This window comes from Onychostruthus taczanowskii, unplaced genomic scaffold (assembly GCF_017590055.1).
Source record: "Onychostruthus taczanowskii isolate IOZ18803 unplaced genomic scaffold, ASM1759005v1 scaffold1, whole genome shotgun sequence".
Classification (NCBI taxonomy): Eukaryota; Metazoa; Chordata; class Aves; order Passeriformes; family Passeridae; genus Onychostruthus; species Onychostruthus taczanowskii.
Window position 1 is genome coordinate 14238415 of NW_024496525.1, and position 9394 is coordinate 14247808.

The following is a 9394-nucleotide window of genomic DNA, read 5'->3' on the forward strand; positions in this document are numbered from 1 at the left end:
GGCTGCTAGCTCTACCCTGTCCACTAGCACTGTGGAAAACAGCAGTAAATCCTGATCCAAGGCAAGTGCAAGGAAAGATCAGTGACTCAGATCACAGGACTTCTTACTGTTTTAATGGCACAGACTATGTTAGGACTTTCTGAATCAGAAGGTTAATTAAGATTTGGTATTTGTTCCTCATAGTTCTACTGTGTTGTTACAGGAGTAAAGCACATGTAATCCTACCAAGCATTTGATGTGTCTCCCAAACCACCAATTAATTTGAACGATCTTTGTTCACAAGAAGACTTACAATAAGAAGAAAGTGTCTTTATCATAAAATGATTCTTCTATATTCTGGGATAAAAAATTCCATCTAGAGTTGTATTGCAAAGATTGTAAGTTTTACATATTTAAAAGCCTTTTACTGTTCTTGTCATGAAATTATGCCCTATTCACCACGATTAAATACCTTGACATGCAAAAAGAAGAAACAGTCTCAAGCTTCTAAAATCTGAATTTCTAGATTAGTTGCTAACTTAAAAGAGCTATATCGTTCACTCAAACAAGGAAAAATAATCTGAAGAGAGGGGTCGAGCATGGCAAAATGCAGTAATAGCACTGTTCTAGGGCACTTGAGTCAGACAAGAAGAAAATTTTATCATTTTTACTACTGTAAACACGAAAACTTCCTTGCCCCAGGGACATTTAGAAAAAATGACATTTAGGGAAAATGGGAAAGTAGTATACTTCACTGATGGTTTGATCAGAAAGTTAGCACTCTGCAAAATCAATCGAGCTTGGACTGTCGGCTTTGGATGAAAGGGGCCATTCAAACAAGTTAAATCTATACTGTGTTTAGAAATTTTCTAGCAATGTAAAACCAGGTTTCTGCAGATCCTCAAGTCTGTACTTCTGCAAGGAAAGAATGCATATTCCTTAAGGAATATGTTACAGGCAATAAACTGTACCAAGTTTTCTCTTCATTACTTTTTGTTAATAAATAAAGATCACATTGTGCATGTATTGGGATTTGCCCTCTATTGTAACCTTTGAACTTACTCCCAGGCTGCAAACTGTATTAAATAGAACTGGCTGAAAATGGGGAACTGATTCTGCAAAGACAAATTAAGGACTTTTCATATCGACAGGGCTGATTTTCATTCTCTGCCCCTTGCTATTGAATGCAGTAAATGATGCTGTAGGGATTCCTCCTATATTCTTAGCTTTTGTTTCCCTTTTGTTGATATTTTTTTTAAACTTCCTTAACAGAAATATTTTTAAAAGACCAGAAATAACCCATAAAGATCAAAGCCCTGAATTTCATTCTGTTATGTTGAATGTGAGGAAAAGGATGAGAAACACAACAAGGATATTAAAAACAAATTGACACATTCCTGTTTAGGAAAGAATAAGCAGGTTGTGAATGAGAAACTCATATGTCTCAGGAGTCCTTACTAGGTTGTACTGGATTAAACAGCACTTCTGGTGGGAGAAAAGATGTGGATACATAGTTACGAAGGTTCCAAACACTATCTTTGCTTACTACATTTCAAACTGTGACCCAGGCCAATTAAGGAGATCTTTTTGATCTGATAGTAGATAGCTTTGTGACAGAGATGCGTTTTTGTAGGAGAATAAGTGGCCATGGATAAAAATTGGTATAATTATCAGATCATTTGCCTAAGAGCTTTCAGTTAACTATCTAACAGAAACATAACAGAGACTACAAGTTGCTTCTTTTTTAAGGCATGGTTATTGGTGTGTTTTTTTTAAAGTTTCACTGCCTGTGTTTAAAGTCCTTAGGAGTTCCACCTGATGAGTAGTGAGTAGCACATTATAAACAATTCATATCCATTTTTCTTTTTGTACCCATATTTTACCCATTTTGGACCCATTGACTTATGCTGGTAAAATTGAATATCCATGAACAGGTTACAGATTACTTCCACTAGTGTACCAGATTTTATACTTCAGTTTCTGTGCTCCTAGTACCAATACCTCAAAACATTAAGTCAGTAGTTCCAGTTCAATTCCAGCCCAAGTTGCTGCAGCTAAGCTTTCAATATCAGTGTTCTCATTGCATTGATTCTTAGTTATATGCAGTAAGACACAAGCAGTATCTTCTTATCCAAGCATACTGCATGCACTTTTTCCTGTCAGTTCTGTGTTAAAATGTTGTATTTTTGTACTGTAACATATTAGCTCTTTGGGGCTTTTTTGTCTGTAAAATTTCTGTGTAAACACTGGTCTCAGTGGACAGAGATAACTTATTAAAATGATTAAGTATTTTTGTGTCAGTCTGCATCAAAGCAAGAATGTACTCTACCCATTTTTTCATACAGTGCCAGCCTTTAGATCAGCAGGCCAAATTGTCTTTGTAAAAAAAATGCCATTCTACAGATGTCAGTAAGGCCTCACCAGTTTGGGCCAGCATGCAATTGGGCTCAAATACTAACACTGATTATAGGAATTTAGCTAAACTGTCTACAGCAATTTAAAGTTTTGTACAAGATTCTTAGCTGGCTTGACTTTTTAAGGTGACACCCAGACCCAGATCTGTACTGTTCATTTAGGAAGCAGCAAGTTGCAGATCAAAAGAGTACAAAGACCTGATAGACCTTTTGCTTGTATTTCAGTGAGAAGCACCATTGAGATTGCCTCTTGCAAGCTAATTTATAGGGAGCATTGGACAGCTATTTTGATAGAGAAATGTTATCTGCTTACAACATGTTCTCAAAGTAAGTGGTGTGCTGCACTGACAATGTCAGCTGTTCTTTTGGGGGAGAAACTTTTTCTGTGTCATTTTTGCAGTAACATTTCACATACAACAACTAGTCTGTGTCCCAGTTCCTACTCTGACCCTGATGAGAGAAGGAATAGCCTGGAGCTGGTGAACCTTTTGCTAATGATTCCCAAGTATTTCACAGTGGAAGACCAGTGTCACTGGCAGACATTTTAAATATTGAAAGGCTCCAGTGAAGATTCAGGCCTCACTGTACATATGAGATAAAAGACATCTCCACCTTAGAATTAACAGCAAACAGAAAATTCAGACAAAGGTCACAAAGCAGATCAGAGAGTAACATAGTCCCTGCTGATAAGATGCTCAGTAGTTTAACTCCAAAGTCGACATATTAGTGGTCTCCCAACTCTATTGAGCTAACTCTATTGGATGTGCAAAGAAAGCCAAGCTGCTCTGCATTTGCCCTTCTATATGGAGCATGGCTCCAAGCTAGCCTGCACTTCCTGGCCAAGGGGTGACCCACAGGCAAGGAACACGCACCTAGAGGAAAGGATTCTGTCTCAGCACTGGGAAGAAAGGGAACACACAGCTGGAAGGGAGCTGGGCTTCTCCATGTCACACCAACTCAGGGCTTCTTTCCTTACTGGGGAACTTAGAAAACAAACCAAAGCCAGACTCCAGCCCCATCTCACAGACAGGGCTGGTAAGGTTGCCCAGTGTTTAGCATTACTTGTAATTTAACTTGATAGGAAAGCAGTAAGCAATGTTTTGAGAAAAACAATTCATTACTGGCCACAGAAGTTATATGCAAATATATTTGCAAGTTATCTCAAGCAGGTAACCTTAAGAAGCAGGCTTAAGACTGACATTTGGAGACAAATTGTGCCCTCCATAACAATATTGTACCCCACCAATGTAGGAAATTCAATCAGTAGGTGCTTGTGCATGTACATATAGGCAGAAATTAACCCAAAAGCACATTTGAGAGACTTCCTCCCATGGTGTTAGGCAAGACAGATGAGATCTTTGTGTTCAGTGTCTGGTGCCTCATGTATACTTCAGCAGAACTATGCGGTAGCAACAGAACATCCTGTTTTAAGTAATAAAGATAATGAAGACTTCAAGATTGTAGCCCTATCTGCTTTTATTCTGTACCTTGATAAACAGTTGTGGTAGATACCCTGGTGTCTCCTAAAATGGTTAGAAGAAGCAACCATCAAACCATTCTCAGCTGTAAAATGATGCAGTTTTGTATCTCCTATATGCTAGATATCTGACTCCTTACTGCCTTCCAGTATTAACCTGGAACTAACTGCACCTAAGGTGATGCTGTGCTCTGACACAGCAGTTTTAGACACCCCAGATGGCTGCTTTAGTAGTGCAGCAGAATTTGAAAGGTAGAGAGAGTTTGTGTCATTATCAACTGTATTCTATAAATCATAGTTGACAAGGGACATAGTAGGGACATTCCAAAAGAAGAGGATTTGCAAACACCACCACCACCACCACACATCTGCATTCATTGTGTTTAATGAAAAGGCAGCTCACTGGAATTGTACCATGAGGTACGTTACATATTAAGCTTAAAAAAGAGAAAATGGCACCCTTGGTCACTATGTCATTAATATGGTGGTGCTGACTCTGCATTAACTCCAGGCTTGTTTAACTCCCCACTCTGCTTCTGTAGCAAAATTAATCAGCTTTTTGCACTGGCAGGAGCCAAAACAGTGCTGGTGTATGCTGACACTTGGCTTAGCTCAGTGATGCTTCATGCTGTCAGGAGTAAGCACAAATCACAGATGAGAACTAAAAGCAAGCTTAATAATTAATATTAAAGGGTAGTCCTACCAGTACAAGTTGTGGTTTGTAAAAAATATAGAATAGCAGAAAAAAAAATCATGCAAAACCAATCTTGCAAAACTAAACTGTTTTGTACTAAGATCTGAAATACACAGTTGCATCAGAGAAGGATTCTCTTTCTAATAGCCTTAGATAGTTACAAATGAGACTGACAATTTAAATATTAGAATTCATTTTATTAGTATAAATTATGTAAATAAGAATGACAGTTTCAGTATCACTTCACAGTGATGCTGCTGGGTTTCCTTTCAGGTAGCCTCTATTGATAGAGCTATCTGGCACCATCAATTTAACACCAAACCTTGACTGACAAAAGATTTGTTCCTCAGGGTCTTTCATGTCAGATGTAGAGCATTTCTGGGACTGTAGCAACACCTGCCCCAGCATTCCTTTGCAAGAGCTTCCCATTCTCTCTCCCCTTTCCCATACCACTAACACCAACTCTCTGTTTGGTGCAGTTTTCACAGAGGTTAAAGGATTTTTAAGGAAACATAATTTGCTCTCCAGAGTGCCTTAAATAAACCTGCAAAATTACAGCTTCCATGGAAAAAGTGGTTCATTGCTTTTTCCATCCTTCAAACAGGCCTTTCCCACCTCATCCTGCAGATGACAGACACACCCTACACATAAACTTCTTCTATTAAGATCAAGTAGAATGGAGAGAAGGGGGTTGGGAGTCCCACAGTGCCCCTGCACCTTGCAGGCACTCACAGTACACTTGTCCCTTGTCCTCTGCCACCCAACCCACAAGCTCCTGCCTTCCCTCCTGTCCCAGCAGAACCCTTTTTGGGGTACTTTCATTCAGGCCTGGTGATGTGGGTAGCAAGGCTGAGTCTATCTGATAGGCCAGTGCAAACACTTCTCAAAAAAACCTCTAAACCAGTTCAACACCACTGATATAGTATTTCTGAAAAGTAGCCTCCTGTACTACTTTGTTTTCTCCCCAGAAATTATGCCATGTCTAAATACAATTTGCAGTAAATTCAAAATTTTCCTTGACAGTCTGCTCAATCTTTTTTCCTCTCTCTCATTTTCACTTTACATGCAAAATGACTTGAAATTCCAGGAAATTCCAGTATTTAAAATCTAGGGGTTGCTATAGAAACATTTGGATCTTATTTAAATTGTGCTTAAGTGTTGCTTTCAGAGCCATGGAATCAGAATGCTCTTTGTAGGCTAACCTTAAGCTCAGACTTACATCCAAGTTCAGATCACACCAGAAGATATCTGAAGAAAGCAGTAAGTGGTGGACCTAGAGGGAAAAAAAATGGCTAACACATTTAGTATGTTTCAATACTTAAAGAGTTCCACAAACTCCAGCTTGAAAACCAAAAAATTACAGTGACTGATCAGATACCAAAAGTAAAAATATTAAATTAATCTCATTACCACCCTTTCCTGAATGTATCCCATCTGGTTTTGAGTCTAATCTACTTTGAAGAAATGGAGTGATGAGATTTTAGACCAGAAACAAACCAGGAAAAAAAGCTTCCCTATTCTTATAGAAACATTTTACCATGTAGTGATAAACAGCCAATTTTCTCAAGTTTACAAATAATATCAAATTGTTATTAAATTTTTGGAGGTTTCCTGGGATTATTTTGTTTTTAGGATTCTGTCTTACTTGGTACAATGGTTACCTTACTGAGAACTTATTCACCAGTTCCAGCATTCTAGATAGTAGAATAGGAGCCAACACTGACAGCTCAGCTAAGACACAGGATAATCTTGGATTTCGAAATGGGAAAAGTTTAAAACCTTGACCACCCCACAAACATTATTTTGGCAAGGAACAACTCTGTTATCAATGCCAATTGATTTGCCTTGCTGTAGCTGTGAAGGCATTCAGAAGCTCTGATTTCTAGACAGCGTTTGCTCCCAGCTGCTATTAGGACTTCTAAACCAGACAGCCTGTACAGCAGGAATCTTGTTTGCATGACAGCGGTGCATGTGGCCCCAGTGCATGTGTGCCAGGTCGATAAGGCTGGTCTTTCCCAAGTAACTAGACCCTCTTTTGTGGGGCTGGGATGGGGAGGCACAAACAAGGGCACAGCACTATTTACTCTTCTCGGAATGTTTTCTCTGGCACCTCCATGATTTGTTTCCAGTGCCTCTCTCTCCCCCCAAAAGGACAACAAGCACAATTATTTGTTTTTAAAAATCAGTTCCTAATTCAGGCCTACTTTGTGCAGACTGTGTTATCAGCAGCTTCCATTTCTTAACTGGGGAGTAAGAACAAGCTATAATTAAAGGCTGAAGGTATTTATTCTTTCTTCCCTGCCCTGAAGGGACTGAGGTGTTGCCAGCAATTACAGGCAGCTGGCAGTTCCCTGGGATCACAGTACCCAGGAACCAGTAAGTGCACTCTGGTCCCATCTGCCCGCCCCAGAAAAATTCCTCTACCACTGAACAGTGACACTTCCAACTTTCCCCTCGCCTCTGAACACACCAAGGAAGGGGCTTCTTTTCCAAAGAAGATTTTGACCATTTAGGTCAAAATCCTTATCTAAGAAGGGTGGTGAGAACTTTGCCATTCAATTCACTCCTTATAAGCACTTTCCAAACCTGTAGGTGTAAACACGCAAAGCGCAGGTGGTGTAACCAGCACTGACAGGGCAATGGGAACCAGGGCATGTGGCTGCTCTTGCAGCTGATGAGTTACATCACTGCTAACTCGTCCTCCTACTTTGCATAATATATAAAATTTTCCTTTTGTGTGTGTGTAACAAGGAGTGCTTTGTGATGAAGTTTCCATCATTGCAGTGGCTGTTTTCATGCTTTACGTGGAGACTGTACAGAATGTGATCCTATTGTGGCGGCTTTGCATACTTTAGTAACAGGTAGAGACTCCCAGCATTGTGTGCAAGCAACTGTGTTACTTTTTATAGTAATGTTGTTAACTTGTCTCATCCTGTGCTGCTACTACTAAGTGTTTCGCTTTGATTTACATGGGTGGTTGCCAGTCTCTTCCTAAATAATAGGCAGGACAAAACAGAACAAGGAAATCTCATGTAACAGAAAATTGTGTGAAATTTACAAATCAGAGCAGTTTAATTTCTAAAATATTTTTTTAGAATTCCAGTCAATTATTAAGTTATATTTCACACAGGCTGTTTTGAAGCAATGAATCAACAAGGTGACTGATTTAATTGTTATTTTCTCTTTCTTCTTTTACTACCTAGGCATGTGTCTCTTGTTCTGCTTCCCCATTCCTTCATTTCTGCCTTGTCCTAATCCTTCAGCATTTCTTTGATTTGAAAAATCTCCCTCGAATGTTGTTGCTTCCTCAGCAGCCTTTGTATTTGCTCCTTTCCTGCTGGTTTTTCCCTGAGCTGCCCCATCGCTGCTGGTTCACTGGAGCAGCAGAGGTCACTCAGCAAGGCAGGCCTGGGCATTGGCTGCTTCAGCATGAGGAACACAACCAGAAAAGGTCCCTAACAGCAAGCTGCACATCATTCTAGCTAGTTCTGGGATGTTAGCAAGAAGAGGAGCTGGTTTTCAGATACTTGCATGTCTGCCTAAGTCCTTACAATTACCAGAAATACACAGATACCAAAAAAAAAAAAAAAAAAAAAAAAAAAAAAAGATTCTTGGTGGACTTCTGTGTAGCCGAGTACAGCTTCACAAACCTAGAGGGTCTGGAGAGAACCCCTGACAGTTAATATATTCCTTACCTTCTGAAGGAGAAAATTATGGCATTGAAAGCCATTCCTTTACGTGAAGTCCAGAACAAGCCAGTGTTCTTGAATATAGTTTCAAATCCTGACCACCAAATGTAAAGTTGATCCAGCCAAGAATGAACCAGCCTGGAACAGCTGGTTTCCACAGGCTGTACTGCTTCTGCAGTCTCTCTGCTCTATAGCCAGTACAGTCAACAGCTATTTCTCCTCTGTCTTGGCCAGGAAAATCTCCAGAAGTCTTTAAGAGTGACTGCTGCTTATCCTAAATCATTGCAGTTCATGGCTCTGAATGTTGTTGGAAATGCAGAGAACGAACAGGACATAGTGTGGATAAATACACATGTTCACAGGCTTCAGCAACTGCTGCTCTGAAAGATCTCAGGAGAGACATGCTTACATTATGGCCCAGACCAATGTGAAGAGCAGCTCACTTCCAGTATCACTTGAATTTATCCACAAAGTCTGGTAGTACTTGACTAGCAACAGTCTCAGCACAGATCTGGGCCACCATCAGTGGCTGAGCAACACCCACACACAGACAGACACAGACACTCACACCCACACACCCCTCAGTGCTCCTGAGCAGCTGTAGCTGCAGGGACCAGGGGCATTCCAGCACAGGCACCTGCGTGAGGAGCAGGTGGCCACAGAAACCGATTGGAAATGTAGGAAACAGAAATTCAGCAAGAATTCACACATAGCTTCCCCAGGTGCGGCTGTCCTCACACAGAGAAAACTACTTTAGTGGTTCACACCATGCCCACTGACCGTCTCTCCTCCCTGCACCTAGATGGGGACACATCTCCAAAACTCTGTGGGACAATCAGCACAGAAGCCTGCAAGTCTTTCAGCCCAAGGGTCTGCAGGTATCTACATTTACTGTATGGTGTAGAGGGTGCCTAGAGCTATGCTCCAACTGGTTGTGGCTCCAACTCAAGACCACTCATTCTTGAGATACTCTCTCCAACCAGCTTAAGAATTCTCAATCTACAAAAGTAAATTATACTCAGATTTGTTGTTTTCAAAAGGGAACTGGGAGGAATGGACTAAAAATAAGCCCGTCTACCCTCCCACCCTCCCCCGGCCACATTATGTGGCCTGGCAGCTGAATACCAGATTGCCTTGTGCC